The sequence below is a fragment of the Cetorhinus maximus genome, chromosome 17, assembly GCF_964194155.1.
Source record: "Cetorhinus maximus chromosome 17, sCetMax3.hap1.1, whole genome shotgun sequence".
NCBI classification, from domain to species: Eukaryota; Metazoa; Chordata; class Chondrichthyes; order Lamniformes; family Cetorhinidae; genus Cetorhinus; species Cetorhinus maximus.
This window is the reverse complement of record NC_135895.1, coordinates 20,136,600-20,151,466: the sequence shown is the minus strand read 5'-3', so window position 1 is coordinate 20,151,466 and position 14,867 is coordinate 20,136,600. Positions and strand designations below refer to the sequence as shown.

General features: G+C 43.7%; 1 protein-coding gene across 1 annotated transcript in view; it reads left to right on the top strand.

The window, feature by feature from the left end:
* The first annotated feature begins 9,804 nt into the window (after window positions 1-9,804).
* abca4b (ATP-binding cassette, sub-family A (ABC1), member 4b) overlaps window positions 9,805-14,867 on the top strand; it is a 134,600-nt gene continuing 129,537 nt past the window's right edge. Inside the window, exon 1 of the mRNA XM_078560822.1 lies at window positions 9,805-9,939. The gene's annotated coding sequence lies outside the window, so the exon portion shown is untranslated. The remainder of the gene's footprint in view (window positions 9,940-14,867) is intronic.

Below are 14,867 nucleotides of genomic sequence, written 5' to 3'. Positions count from 1 at the left end.
CAACCTCCTGCTGCTCAGCAAGTCTGAACAGGACGCCCTCGAGCTCAAGAGCCGGCACACTCCCCATGCAACCGAGTGTGGAGAGGCGGGGGTGCCAGATGAAGGTAAGAGCGCAGTGCATAGAGGTGAGAATTTCGTATTGGGCAACCTTTCTAGTGTAGTCTCTTCATTGATGGGAGCCTCAAGCCTGGAGTCCCCATTGATCATTGAAAGACAATGGCACCGTGATGCAGATCTCTGTTGTCTCACAGTGTGATGACTTTAACTAATGACATGTTCTTCTCCCTTCTAGCTTTGCCAGCACATAATTGCCCTGTGGACCCCGAAGGGCCACCCCTGACACTGGAGGACCACCGGGCTTCACTTGCCCTGCGTCACACCATCTGAAGCAAGCGCCTTGGTGGGCATTAGATCGGCGGCTAGAATGTTGTGCACATTGGTGAGGGCACTTCACACTCGCTTGAAGTGCAGGCAGAGGCAGAGAGTGCCCAGGGCACTGGCAGTCGGAGGACTTTTGGGGACCTGGACGATGCTCAGTCGAAGGCTGATGATGAGCCTCTGGAGTCGCCCATTAGGCGGCAGATCCTGGATGTCCAGTGAGATGTGCGGCAGGATCTGGGAGATCCATGGGGGTCTGCATGTCCATTGTGGAGGAGTCCATACGGAACGAGAGCTCTGTATTGATCCTCATGGTCGAGCGCATGCCTCCCACATGGAGAGAGTGGCGAGAGGCAGCCCCAGGAACAGAGTCAGGGGTCCCTGGGGTTGCACTCGGACCTGCAAGCCCTCATACAGGCACTGAGCTCAGGTGGTCAGCGCAAGTGTGGGAGATGGATGAGGCACCCACTATCCCAGCTAGGTGCTAGGTGTTTTTGTCCTAAAGGCCTGAGTATGCTTTGCCTTTTTATATTTTTGGTGGAAGGTACGCCAGTATGTAATGCTGGACGTGAGTGGCTCTAAACTTTATTGCACAGGCACTGAGTGGACTTTCGGTTCAAATGAAAGGGTCATTTCAGATATCCCGGGATGGAGGCGGCAGCCCTGGCATGAGGTGGAAGCAGATCTTTCGTAGGTTAGCTGAAGAGTGTTGGATCAAGGTGTCCCTGCTGTCCCTGCCTCCCTGGAGGCTAGGTCTGCCTCCACAGCCTCAGTGTTCCCCTCACCATATTCCTCTTCGGACTCGTTACTGCACTCATCATCTGTGGCCTGTGGAGCTGCCTCAAGATCCTCTTCCTCCAGTGGGTCCCCCCTTACTTGTGCCAGATTGTGGAGTGCGTAGCATGCAACCATGTGACACCCACTCTGGGGTATTGTAGTGTTCCCCTTGAATGGTCCAGGCATCAGAAGCACATCTTGAGAAGACCTATGGTCCTCTCTATCATCGCCCTTGTGGAGGCGTGGCTCCTGTTGTAACACTTCTCTGCCTCTGTTCTTGGGTGGTGGAGAGGTGTCATGAGCCACCTCTTCAACGGATAGCCCTTGTCACCCAGCAGCCGTCGATGCAATCGGGCTAGAGCACTGAAGAGCTGCGCTACCTGGGAATGTTTCAGGATATAAGCTTCATGGGAGCTGCCAGGGTACCTTGCACAGACTTGCAGAATCAGCATCCTGTGATCACACACTATCTGCACATTCATGGAGTGGAATCCCTTCCTGTTGACAAAAGCACCGGGCTCACCTGCTGGTGCCTTGATGGCCACATGTGTGCAGTCCATTGTACCCTGGACTCGGGGGAAGCCAGCAATGGCCCGAACAGAGCTTCTGTTACCAGCTTGATGCAACTGTGGGCAGCTGATTCTGAGACTCCACACAGATCCCCCACTGAGCCCTGGAAGGAGCCAGGTGCATAGACGTTGAGGGCCACTGTGACCTTCAGGGCCACGGGGTGTCCACCCATATAGTCGGAGCTGATCTCAAGCCCGATCCTGACAAATGGAGGTCACTGTACCCGTCGAGAAGCAGAGCCTCCTCCGGCATTGCACCTCAGACATATTGAGGTAGCTGCATCGCCGCCTGTGAACCATGGCAGCAGGTTGGTGGCATCTTCTGCGGCCCCTTCCACTTTGGACTTCCTGCTGGCCCTGCACCCCTTGTGCCTGCGTCTCTCCTCCCACAGGTCGCTCCCCTGGAAACTGCATTGGGACACCCGGCCTCCTCTCCCTTCAGCCCCTTTCTTCCTGCTCAGAGGAGGTGCCTCCAGTAGAGACCACAGTCGCCATTACCAGGACAACAGAAGGTTGTTGATACCTGGAAGGGCCCATACGGTCAGAATCCTCCAGGAGCCTTGGAGGCACCAAGGTGTCCTGAACTGAAGCCTGGAAATGCTAAGAATAAAGCCCCGAACAGAGATGAAGCTGCCAAATACCAATAAGTGACCAGCAGCAAACTATGTACCAAACTCCCCACAACTCACACTGGCAATGCGGCTGACCCTTTTATCGTGCCCGTGGATGAGGTTTTTGAAAATATCAGCTGGCCGCCTGCCCGTTTTGCCCGTGCAACGAGCGCGAAATTGAATGGGCAATGAAAAATCGGTGTCAATTGGCTTTTTAATGGCCTTAAATGGCCTGTTAATTAATGGTGGGAACGGCTTCGGCACCCGCTGGCGCCCACCAACCAAAGTATCGCGCAAGTGCACGATAACTTTGGGACACTCATCCGACGTCATCGCGCGCTTTTTTACGCCCGATCAGGCCGGGCGCACACGCATCCACGGGAAGTAATATCCTGCCCATGGTGTAGGGTGTATCACATTTTCATGGTTAGAAGTTCGGGTGGCTAACAGGAAACAGGGAATTGGCATAAATGGGTCTTTTTCTGGTTGGCAGAATGTAACTAGTGCGCCATAGGGAACAGTGCTGAGGCCTCAAATTTTTACAATTTATATAAATGACTTGGATCAAGGGACTGAAGGTATGTTGCTAAATTTGCTGATGACACAAAGATAGGTAGGAAAGTAAGTTGTGAAGGGGACAAAAGGAGGCTACAAAGTACACAGATAGGTTAAGTTAGTGGGCAAAGATCTGGCAAATGGAGTATATGTGGGCAAATGCGAAATTGTTCATTTTGGCAGGAAGAATAAAAAAGCATATTATCTAAACGGTGAGAGATTGCAGAGCTCTGAGATTTAGAGGGATCTGGGTGTCCTAGTGCATGAATCACAAAAGACTAGTATGCAGGTACAGCAAATAATTAGGAGAGCTAATAGAATGTTATCCTTTATTGTGAGGCGAATTGATTACAAAAGTAGGGAGGTTATGCTTCAGTTGTACAGGGCACTGGTGAGACCACATCTGGAGTGTACAGTATTGGTCTCTTTATTTGAGGAAGGATGTAAAAATGCGTTAGAAGCAGTTCAGAGAAGGTTTACTAGATTAATACCAGGAATGAGCTGGTTGTCTTATAAGGAAAGGTTGGACAAGCTAGGTTTGTATCCGATGGAGATTAGAAGAGTAAGAGGCAACTGGATTGAAACTTTAAGATCCTGAGGGGTCTCGACAGGGTGGATGTGGAGAGGATGTTTCCTCTTGTAGGAAAATCTAGAACTAGGGATCACTGTTTAAAAATAAGGGGTCGCTCATTTAAGGCAGAGATGAGGAGAAATTTTTTCTCTTAGAGGGTCATGAGTCTTCGCAACTCTCTTCCTCAAAAGGCAGCAGTGGAAGCAGTCTTTGAATATTTTTAAGGCAAAGTTAGATAGATTCTTGTTAAGCAAGGGGGTGAAAAGTTATTGGGGGTAGACAGGAATGTGGAGTAGAGGTTACAATCAGATCAGCCATGATCTTATTCATTGGCAAACTAGGCCCGAGTGGCTGAGTGGACTATTTATGCTCCTAATCCATATATTCGTACATATATTCATATGAGTCTGGCAAGTTCAGAGGGAGATAGTTTTTTTCTTATTTCCTATAGTTTGCTTTCAAACCGCAGCCATTCAGGATCCTGCCATTCACACCTGTTTTTCACACATTTTTGTTTCTTCACTTGTCTCATTACCATTTCCTTTGACCTTGCACCATCAAACCTTTTGTCATCTATTTGTCCTGCCCTCAACCCTATCTTACACAACAAAAACAAAAATACCTGGAAAAACTCAGCAGGTCTGGCAGCATCTGCGGAGAGGAGCACAGTTAACGTTTCAAGTCTGAATGACCCTTCAACAGAACTAAGTAAAAATAGAAGAGAGGTGAAATATAAGCTGGTTTAAGGGGGGAGGGGGGGGACAAGTAGAGCTGGATAAAGGGCCAGTGATAGGTGGAGATAACCAAAAGATGTCACAGACAAAAGGATAAAGAGGTGTTAAAGGTGGTGATATTATCTAAGGAATGTGCTAATTAAGAGTAGAAAGCAGGACAAGCAAGGTACAGATAGCCCTAGTGGGGGTGGGGTGGGGTGAAGGAATCGAAAAGGGCTAAAAGGTAGAGATAAAACAATGGATGGAAATACATTTAAAAATAATGGAAATAGGTGGGAAAAGAAAAATATATATAAATTATTGGAAAAAAAAGGAGCGGGAATCGGAAAGGGGGTGGGGATGGATAAGAGAGTTCATGATCTAAAATTGTTGAACTCAATATTCAGTCCGGAAGGCTGCAAAGTGCCTAGTCGGAAGATGAGGTGCTGTTCCTCCAGTTTGCATTGAGCTTCACTGGAACATTGCAGCAGGCCAAGGATGGACATGTGGGCATGAGAGCAGGGTGGAGTGTTGAAATGGCAAGCGACAGGGAGGTCTGGATCATTCTTGCGGACAGATCGAAGGTGTTCTGCAAAGTGGTCACCCAGTCTGTGTTTGGTCTCTCCAATGTAGAGGAAACCGCATTGGGAGCAACGAATGCAGTAGACTGAATTGAGGGAAGTGCAAGTGAAATGCTGCTTCACTTGGAAGGAGTGTTTGGGCCCTTGGATGGTGAGGAGAGGAGAAGTGAAGGGGCAGGCGTTACACCTTCTGCGGTTGCACGGGTTATCTCCACCTATCACTGGCCCTTTGTCCAGCTCTACTTGTCCCACCCCCCCTTAAACCAGCTTATATTTCACCTCTCTTCTATTTTTACTTAGTTCTGTTGAAGGGTCATTTGGACTCGAAACGTTAACTGTGCTCCTCTCTGCAGATGCTGCCAGACCTGCTGAGTTTCTCCAGGTATTTTTGTTTTTGTTTTGGATTTCCAGCATCCGCAGTTTTTTGCTCCTATCTTACACCTTCCCTTTTGTTTTTCCCATCCTTCTCTCTTTCACTTGCTCAAAACCTATGACATTTCTAACTAATTCCACTTCTGATGGAAAATCATTGACCTGAAACATCAATTCGGCTTCTTTCTCCGCAGATACTGAGTATTACCAATATTTTCTGTTTTTATTTCATTAAAGCACTTGCTTCCAGTAAGTTTGGTACTAAGATGTTGTACCATTGTAAATATCACCAATTTGCTACTGTATGCCAAATCAGGAATAATCAGAAAATGAGGATGTTCTGAAAGCATCCCTAAGGAGGTCAAACATCCCTGCTAGCTCATGAGAGTCTCTGGCTTGTGACCAACCGAAATGTAGAAGGGTCCTCTGGGAAGGCACTGAACACACTGAGAGACTTCATTGGGAACATGCAGAGCTGAAGTTGAGACATGAGCGGGAGCTCACAAAACTCCAAACAATTCATCGACCCAACCCTTCAAGCACCACCAGCCCCGCATGTGGCAGAGTCTGCAGATCATACATTGGATTTATCAGCCAACTCAGAACCCATCGAACCAGAGTTGAAGCAAGTCATCCTCAATCCCAAGGGACTGCCTAAAAAGAAGGAGGTTCATTCTGGTGGAAGGAGTAGATCATTTATTCCTTAGAAGGCAAGAAACTAATTGAAATAGAAGAGATTTGGGAGTACAGGTACATAAATCACTAAAAATGCACATGTCAGATTGCAGCGCCCAATGCACATAACAGAAGGCTTTTATTTTTGCAGCCTTGGTTCATGTTATCACAATAGTAGATATTGAACAGTTAGGATAAATTGCTGATCATATGACATGCTGGAGAGCAGACCAGTGATATCGGGAACAAAAGTTTGTAACGTCTATAGACTGTGTGGATTTCAAATGTTTTTGTAGGTAATGGATATGAGTATCTTGAAAATCAACAGTTCTCATATTAACACTGAAATTCCTTTATCTACCATTTTAATTGAAACTCTAATCCTTTACCAACACAATGACAGTGATTACAGAGCTAAGTGGTTTGGGATGCTTTCTGAATTTTTTTTCATACAAGTATTAATATTCAACAATCTGGATTTCAAAGCAGGAGTGGGCTTGACTTGTTTTATAGAAATATTAGCAACTTTGTGTATGAGATCTATAAACCTTTGCCTGTAGCCTACACACCTACCTAATGCATTTTTTGTGAAATTACTCTGATCCTGGGATGAGCTACCAACCTCATATTCATGTCATCACTAAGATGACACTATTTCCACCTCTGTAATGATGCCCAGACTTCATCCCTGTCTCAGCTCATCTGCTGCTGAAACCATCATTTATAGAGTCATAGAGGTCTACAGCACAGAAAAAGGCCTTTTGGCCCATCGAGTCTGCACCGGTCAAACAAGTACCTAACTATTCTAATCCCTTTTTCCAGCACTAGGCCCATGGCCTTGTATGCCATGGCATCGCAAGTGCACATCCAAATACTTCTTAAATATTATGAGGGTTTCTGCCTCTACCACCCTTTCAGGCAGTGAGTTCCAGATTCCCATCACCCTCTGGGTGAAAAAATTCTACCTCACATCCCCTCTAAACCTCCTGCCCCTTACCTTAAATCTATGCCCCCTGGTTATTGATCCCTCCACCAAGGGGAAAAGTTCCTTCCTGTCTACCCCATCTATGCTCCTCATAATTTTATACACCTCAATCATGTCCCCCCTCAATCTCCTATGCTCCAAGGAAAATAACCCCAGTCTATCCAATCTCTCCTCATAACTAAAACTCTCCAGCCCAGGCAACATCCTGGTAAATCTCCTCTGCACTCTCTCTAGTGCATCCACATCCTTCCTATAATGTGGATTCCAGGACTGCACACAATACTTTAGCTGTGGCCTAACCAGCATTTTATACAGTTCTATCATAACTCTCTGCTCTTATATTCTATGCCTCGGCTAATTAAGTTCAGTGTCCCATATGCCTTCTTAACCACCTTATCTACCTGTCCCGCTACCTTAAGGGACCAGTGGAGGTGCACACCAAGGTCCCTCTGATCCTTGGTACTTCCCAGGGTCCTACCATTCATTGTGTATTCCCACGCCTTGTTTGTCCTGCCCAAGTGCATCACCTCACACTTATCTGGATTAAATTCCATTTGCCACTGATCAGCCCATCTGACCAGCCCGTCTATATCCTCCAGTAATCTAAGGCTATCCTCCTCACTATTTACCACCCCAGCAATTTTCGTGTCATCTGCGAACTTACTGATCAACCCTCCTACATTCAAGTCTAAATTGTTTATATATACCACAAACAGCAAGGGACCCAACATCAATCCCTGTGGAACCCCACTGGACACAGGCACCCAGTCACAAAAACACCCCTCGACCATCACCCTCTGCTTCCTGCCACTCAGCCAATTCTGGATCCAATTTGCCAAATTGCCTTGGATTTCATGGGCTCTTACCTTTATTATCAGTCTCCCATGTGGGACCTTATCAAAAGCCTTGCTAAAGTCCAAGTAGACTATGTCAAATGCATTGTCCTCATCTACACACCTGGTCACCTCTTCGAAAAATTCAAATTAGTCAGACATGACCTCCCCTTAACAAAACCATGCTGACTGTCCTTGATTAATCCCTGCCTCTCCAAGTGTAGATTCTGTGCCTCAGAATTGCTTCTAAGAGTTTCCCCACCACTGAGGTTAGACTGACTGGCCTGTAGTTCCCTGGTTTATCCCTTCCTCCCTTCTTGAATAACGGTACCACATTGGCTGTCCTCCAGTCCCCTGGCACCTCTCCTGTGGCCAGAGAGGTATTGAAAATTATCGCCAGTGCCCCTGCTATCTCCTCCCTTGTCTCACTCAACAGCCTGGGATACATTTCATTCGGGCCTGGAGATTTACCTACTTTTAAGCCTGCCCCAGACCACTTAGAATCTCCTCCCTCCCTTTCTATGCTAATTTCTTTAATTATATCACAGTCCTTCTGCCTGATTTCCATACCTACGTCGTCCCTCTCTCATGTCTTTGTTACCTCTAGACTAGACTATGCCAATCCATCTCTGGCTGATCTCCCACATTCTACCCTCCATAATCTTGAGATCATGCAAATATCTCCTGCCAGTGCCTTAACTCATAGCGAATCCTGTTTATCTATCACCCACCCCTGTGCTCATTGACCTATATTGGCTCCCATTCAAACATGTCTTGATTTTAAAGTTCTCATCCTTATTTTCAATTCCCTCCATGGCCTTACCCCTCCCCATCTCTGTGACCACCTCCAGCCCTGGAACCCTCCAAGATACCCGTGTTCTTCTAATTCTGGCCTCTTGTGCATCCCCAATTTTAATCACTCCACCATTGGTGGTCGTGCCCTCCATTGGGCAGGACACAAGCTGTAGAATACCCTCCCTACATCTCTCTGCCTCTCTACCTCACTTTCCTCCTTTATGACACTCCTGAAAACCTACCTCTTTCACCAAGCTTTGGCCATCTGACCTAATATCTCCTGAGGCGGATCAATATCATATTTTGTTTTATAATGCTCCTGTGAAGCGACTTGGGATGTTTCGTTATGTTAAAGGTGCTACATAAATATAAGTTGTTGTTGGTGCATATTTTCTATGTTTGCACAGGCAAACTTAATTTAAAACAGAGCCCCTGTGGTAAAACATGATCAGATTGATTGGTTTACCTGCATGATCAGTAGATCAGCAGACTATTAAGACTAATACTAACATGCAAGTATTTAATATGAACAATAATAATCTTTCTTTGAATCTTAGGAATATCTGCTCTTTCATTTTTTTTCCCTCTGGTCCTTCCAGCCATTCTGCAGGAGTGAACCAGATTGAGGATTGAGGAGCTTTACAGGGACATAACAAACAATGTAAGGACACCTAACAGTCAAGGAAAGCCACTTATAGGTGGAGAATACAGCAGAAATCTGTCTATTTTTGTCTGTTTCCATGTATAACAATAGGATATCATATTTATACATGCAGGAAATATTCTATTATATCAAACAACCTTGCTCAGCACTGAAACAACAACCTGTAGTTTTGTTTGCGATTTGGAAATAACAGCAAAATGAATAAGGTGAATATTTATACACGATTCAAATGATCACGATCATTGTTTTATATTCAATATCGAGATATTTTTGTGGCATTGAAATATATGGAACTCCTTAACAAACTGAAAATAAATGTAGTCGCATTTAACGGGCAGGTACTACTTTGATAGCTAGCCTAAGAATATTATTAGTGTTCAATTGTCACTGTTACTGAGTCTGTCGAGGGTTTTACTGTAGTGCATCTTCTTCGACAAATTAATAATGACAGCCTTGCATATGATTTGCTACAGTTTAATAAGGATGGCATCATAAAGTACCACGAAAATGTAGGTCACGTATTAACAAAGCACCCCACTGTGAATTGACTTCGTGCTTTTCTTTCAATTGTTTCCGTCAAAAATCAGTGAAATATGTAACTTGTTCAAATGATTTTCACTTCAACCAAACCAGTGGAGAAAACGAATCAACATTAACTAGTTTTTCTTGCACACATTGTTCTCCCACAGATGTTCCATTTTGAGAAGGGGATTAAAACAATCAGATTACATTTGAGCTGTGTAGTTTGAAGCAGCTCCTGGCGAGATGTGCATCATTAGGAACTTGCTTGGAAATGTATTCTCGTAAGAGGGGTTTGCTGCCGTTGGAAATTACTTTCAAATGTCGGTTCTCAATCTGAGGTAAGCTAAAGTGTGGTTTTCTTTTCTTTAAATTCAACAAGTAGTTCTTAATTTGCATGGGCTGCCTTCGACACAAATTCTTGTTAATCTGATGCAGGCCACACTGCTTAGTCTAGATTATAGCTCAAACAATGCTTAATAACTATTGGAATGCAAGAATTGTGTAGATACGCATGTGAATAAAGTCCTTTTGCTCTCTGGAATCGTACAGGGAGTATTTTGAACCCCTGGTTTTGTGGAAAAATGTAATATGAAATGGTTCTACATTCTTGAAATGCTGGGCGTGTGAAGGGGTAATGCTCCAGATTAAATCTACATATCTAAAGGTAATTCTCTAAATTATAAACTATGTGCAAAAGAGTAGATATAGTAGTGTTCTAATGAGTGCAAGACGAAAAGCTTTGACACGTCTCTTTTTTCAGCAATACTCAAGATATACATGTGTGTGATTTAAATTCAGAATGTTAGTTTAGAAATTACAGAATGTGCAGGAATTGGGGTGCTATTCCCGTACAATGAATGATACAGGAAACTAGTAAGTGCAATGGCAGGACCACGATAAATTGGTCTGACAGCCTCATTAGGACAGTAGCGACAAGCTGCAGGCACCATTCACGGACCCCAGAGGAAGCTCGACAGTTGCAGGGGCAGCCAAATCAGTTGCTCATATGTCAGCCCAGGTCCTCCTAGTAGAAGATAAGGGATATACAGTAGCCGACTGAAACCCTCCGTTTTAATGTGGCACCAGAAGAAGCATTTGCTCCTCCAAACTCCACAATAAGGTACAATAAGACACTTAAAGACTTACTTTTCTGTGGCAACTTCCAGCAGGCCCTTTAAGGACTAATGCTTTGGCTGCTGAGCATCTGCTGTGGTTATTCGCAGTGCATTTGACATAGGGATCGAAAACAAATATTATATTCAATGCAGATGAAACTAGGGTGCCTAACACGAGTTTCAGCTGCGTGCCCTAAACACCAGCTGAGCAGGTCTAACAAATGGAGAATGCACATGTCACCAATTTTATGCCTAAGAATGGGCACCGCATGATTCAGTTTCTAGGCCATTGTCTCCTCATTTAAAGATGCTTCTGTACAATTCAAACCAAAGCATTCTGTAAAAGGACGAGAATATTGCATATGATTTATTAAGCATGAAAAGTCACCATTGGGAAAAATACCTGCGGTGAAACTATGAATATCTCATATTGAGCTCTCAGTATGTACATATTAAAATGTATTTGATAATTAGGTATCAACTAATAAGCTGTAAGTCTCTGGCCACATTTAGATGGAAACAGATATAAAGAAAACATATCTAGATTAAAACAGAAAATGCTGGAAAAGCTCAGCAGGTCTGACAGCGTCTGTGGAGAGAGAAACAGAGTTAATGTTTCGAGTCCGTATGACCCTTCTTCAGAGCTAAAACTTACCTAGATTGTTGGCTGGAGTTGTGTTGCAGTAAAGCTGTTATCTTTTACCTGGTCTGTTTCAACTGTTCACATATCTGTATCTTTTTGTTAATTTATAAAGCAACATTCTAAGAAATCGATATATGAAATAGATTTGAATCTGTTAAATATTGATTGATTTTTGCCTACATGACCAGCTTGAGATTTTAGTGCAGTTTTGTATAAGGAGCTAATGTTGGTTGGTCCACATTTCTGGGCATGTCAGCAAAATAAAATCCTTTTCTGTCATAAGAATTTGTTTTAATTGGATTAAGTATTATCATAGAGTAGCGTCAAAATACTAATGCAACAGCATTATGAATATGATAGTCCCACATGTACAAGCATGAGAATGCATGTGTACTGGATCTATTTATAATCCTTCTCAATTCGAAACCAGTTAATGAGATTTAGATTACAGTATATAAAGTTATGAAAAAGAGTTGAATGTTCGATATTAGTAGCTGTTTTTGTGAACTTTATATTGCTTTTGGCAAATGTATAATGAACGTTGTAAGTGGTAACTCCATTATAAATGATCTTATACAGAAATAATAAAATGTGTAACTTGGTAATAAAATAATGACATGGTTTTTAATTCCTTTAACAAATACTTGTATTACAAAACAAAACCTGTGCTGTAGCCTTCTAAAAGGTAAAACACCATTTTAGCTTTTAAAAATATATCCCTCTTTAAATCAAAATAATTCTTTGCTAAATTGAATTTCTAAAATCATTTCCACAGGTTAATTGAAGTAGAGTCAATGAAATGTGTGGAATTAGTGTGCATATATAAACTGAAGACTAGAGTTTGAGGTTAACATTAAAATTCTACTGCAATCCCCGACAATCACATGTGTGTGAAAATGCTTAAGTTGGTTGCTGATATGTAATTACTCAGTATTGAAACAATCCATGCATGCATGCAGCAAGAATTGGACAACATTCAAACTTGAGCTGATAAGTGGCAAGTAACATTTGTGCCAAAATAATTGCCAGATAATGACTCACCAACAAGAGAGAATCTAATCATCTCCCCTTGACTTCCAATGCCATTGTCATCGCTGAATCCATTCACTGTCAATATCCAGGGGGGGTTTTCATTGGCAGAAACTGAACTGGACCAGCCATACAGATACTGTGGCTACAAGAGCAGGTCAGAGGTAGAGAATGTTGCAGCAAATAACTCACCTCCTGACTCCCCAAAGCCTGTCCACCATGTACAAAGCACAAGTCAGGGGTGTAATGGAATACTCCCCATTTATCTGGATGAGTGCAGCTCCGATAACACACAAGAAGCTCAACACTATCCAGAGCAAAGCAGTCCGCTTGAATGGCACCCCATGCACCACCTTTAACATTCACCCCCTCCACCAGTGGTGCACAGTGGCAGTAGCATCTAACATCTACTTGATGCACTGCACCAACACATCAAGACTCCTCCTAAAGTGCCTTCCAAACATGTGACCTCTACCACCTAGAAAGGCAAGGGCAGAAGGTGTGTGGAAAGACCTCCACTTGCAAGTTCCCCTCCAAGTCACACACCACCCTGACCTGGAAAAAGGTTGCCTTTCCTTCACTGTCACTGGATCGAAATCCTGGAACTGTCTCTAACAGCACTGTGGGCATACCCATACCACAAGGGCTGCAGTGGTTCAAGAAAGTGGCTCACCACCACCTTCTCAAGGGCAGTTAGGGATGGGCAATAAATGCTGGCCTTACCAGTGATGCCCACATCTCATAAATAAATTAAAAACAGAGGAGAGCTAATTATTAACAGTATCAGCTATCATGAAGGCCAAGGAATAAAGTTGGGTAGTCAGAAGTTTAGCAAAACTAGGATTGAGGGAGCCAGAATTGGATTCATACATGAGATGAGCTTGGAGGAACCATGAAGGGAAATCAGAGAGAAACCAGACGGCTATAGAGAGAAAGAGACAGGAGTTAATGGACAGGATGGGCAGGTAAGTGAGAGGAAAGGTAAGGCTTCATGAACAAGGGCAAAGCAGAAAAGAAGCTCAGGATGGACTAAAACTTTCAAGCTCCTCCCACGTGTCATTAGAGGTGAGGGAATCATGGGGAAAAACAGGGGGAGGAAATAAATACAATAACTATCATTAGAGAATAAATACTGAGGAAACTAATGGGGCTAAAGGCCGATAAGTCACCTGGACCTGATGGGTTGCATCCTAGGATATTAAAGGAAATAGCTGCAGGGATAGTGGGTGCACTGGTAGTAATCTTCCAAGAATCTTTAGATTCTGGAGAAGTCCCAGAGGATTGGGAAACTGCCAATGTAACACCCTTATTCAAAAAGGGAGGGAGACAACAAACAGGTAACTATAGGCCAGTTAGCTTAATATCTGTCATTGGGAAAATGTTAGAGTCCATTATAAAGGATGTAATAGCAGAGCATTTAGAAATGCATAATATAATCAAGTAGAGTCAGCATGGCTTCATTTTTTAAAATTAATTCATGGGATGTGGGCTTCACTGGCTGGGCCAGCATTTATTGCCCATCCCTAGATGCCCTTGAGAAGATGGTGGTGAGCTGCCTTCTTGAACCACTGCAGTCCATGCGGTGAAGGGGAAACCATGCCTAACAAATCATGAAGGGGAAATCATGCCTGACAAATTTATTAGAATTCTTTGAGGAGGTAACAAGTAGATAAAGGGGAACCAGTAGAAGTAATATATTTGGATTTCCAAAAGGCATTCGATAAGGTACCGCACATAAGGCTACTTAAGCACCCCCATTGTGTTGGGGGTAGTATATTAGTATGGATAGAGGACTGGCTAACTAACAGAAGACAGAGAGTTGGGTAACGGGGTGCATTTTTGGGATGGCATCCTGTAACTAGTGGAGCGCCACAGGGATCAGTCCTGGGGCCACAATTATTTACAATATATATAAATGACTTGGATGATGGAAATGAATGTACTATTGCCAAGTTTGCTGATGACACAAAAATAGGTGGGAAGGCAAGTGGTGAGGATGACACAAAGAGTCTACAGAGGGATATAGACAGGTTAAGTGAGTGGGCAAAAACATGGCAGGTGGAACATAATGTGGAAAAATGTGAGGTTATGCACTTTGGCAGGAAGAATAGAAGAGTGGAATATTACTTAAATGGAGAAAGACTGAAGAAAGCTGCAGCACAGAGGGATTTGAGGGTCCTCATGCATCAATCCCAAAAAGCCAGCATACAAGTTCAGCAGGTAATAGGTAAGGCAAATGGAATGTTGGCCTTTATTTCAAAGGGAATGGAATATAAAAATAGGGAAGTCTCCCTAAAACTATAGAAGGCGCTAGGTAGACTACACCTAGAATACTGTGAACAGTTTTGGTCCCCTTATCTAAGTAAAGATATACTGGCATTGGAGGCAGTCCAGAAAAGGTTTACTAGGTTGATCCTGTTAATCTGTGGAATTTCTTACCACAGAGGGCTGTAGAGGCCGGGTCATTAAGTATATTCAA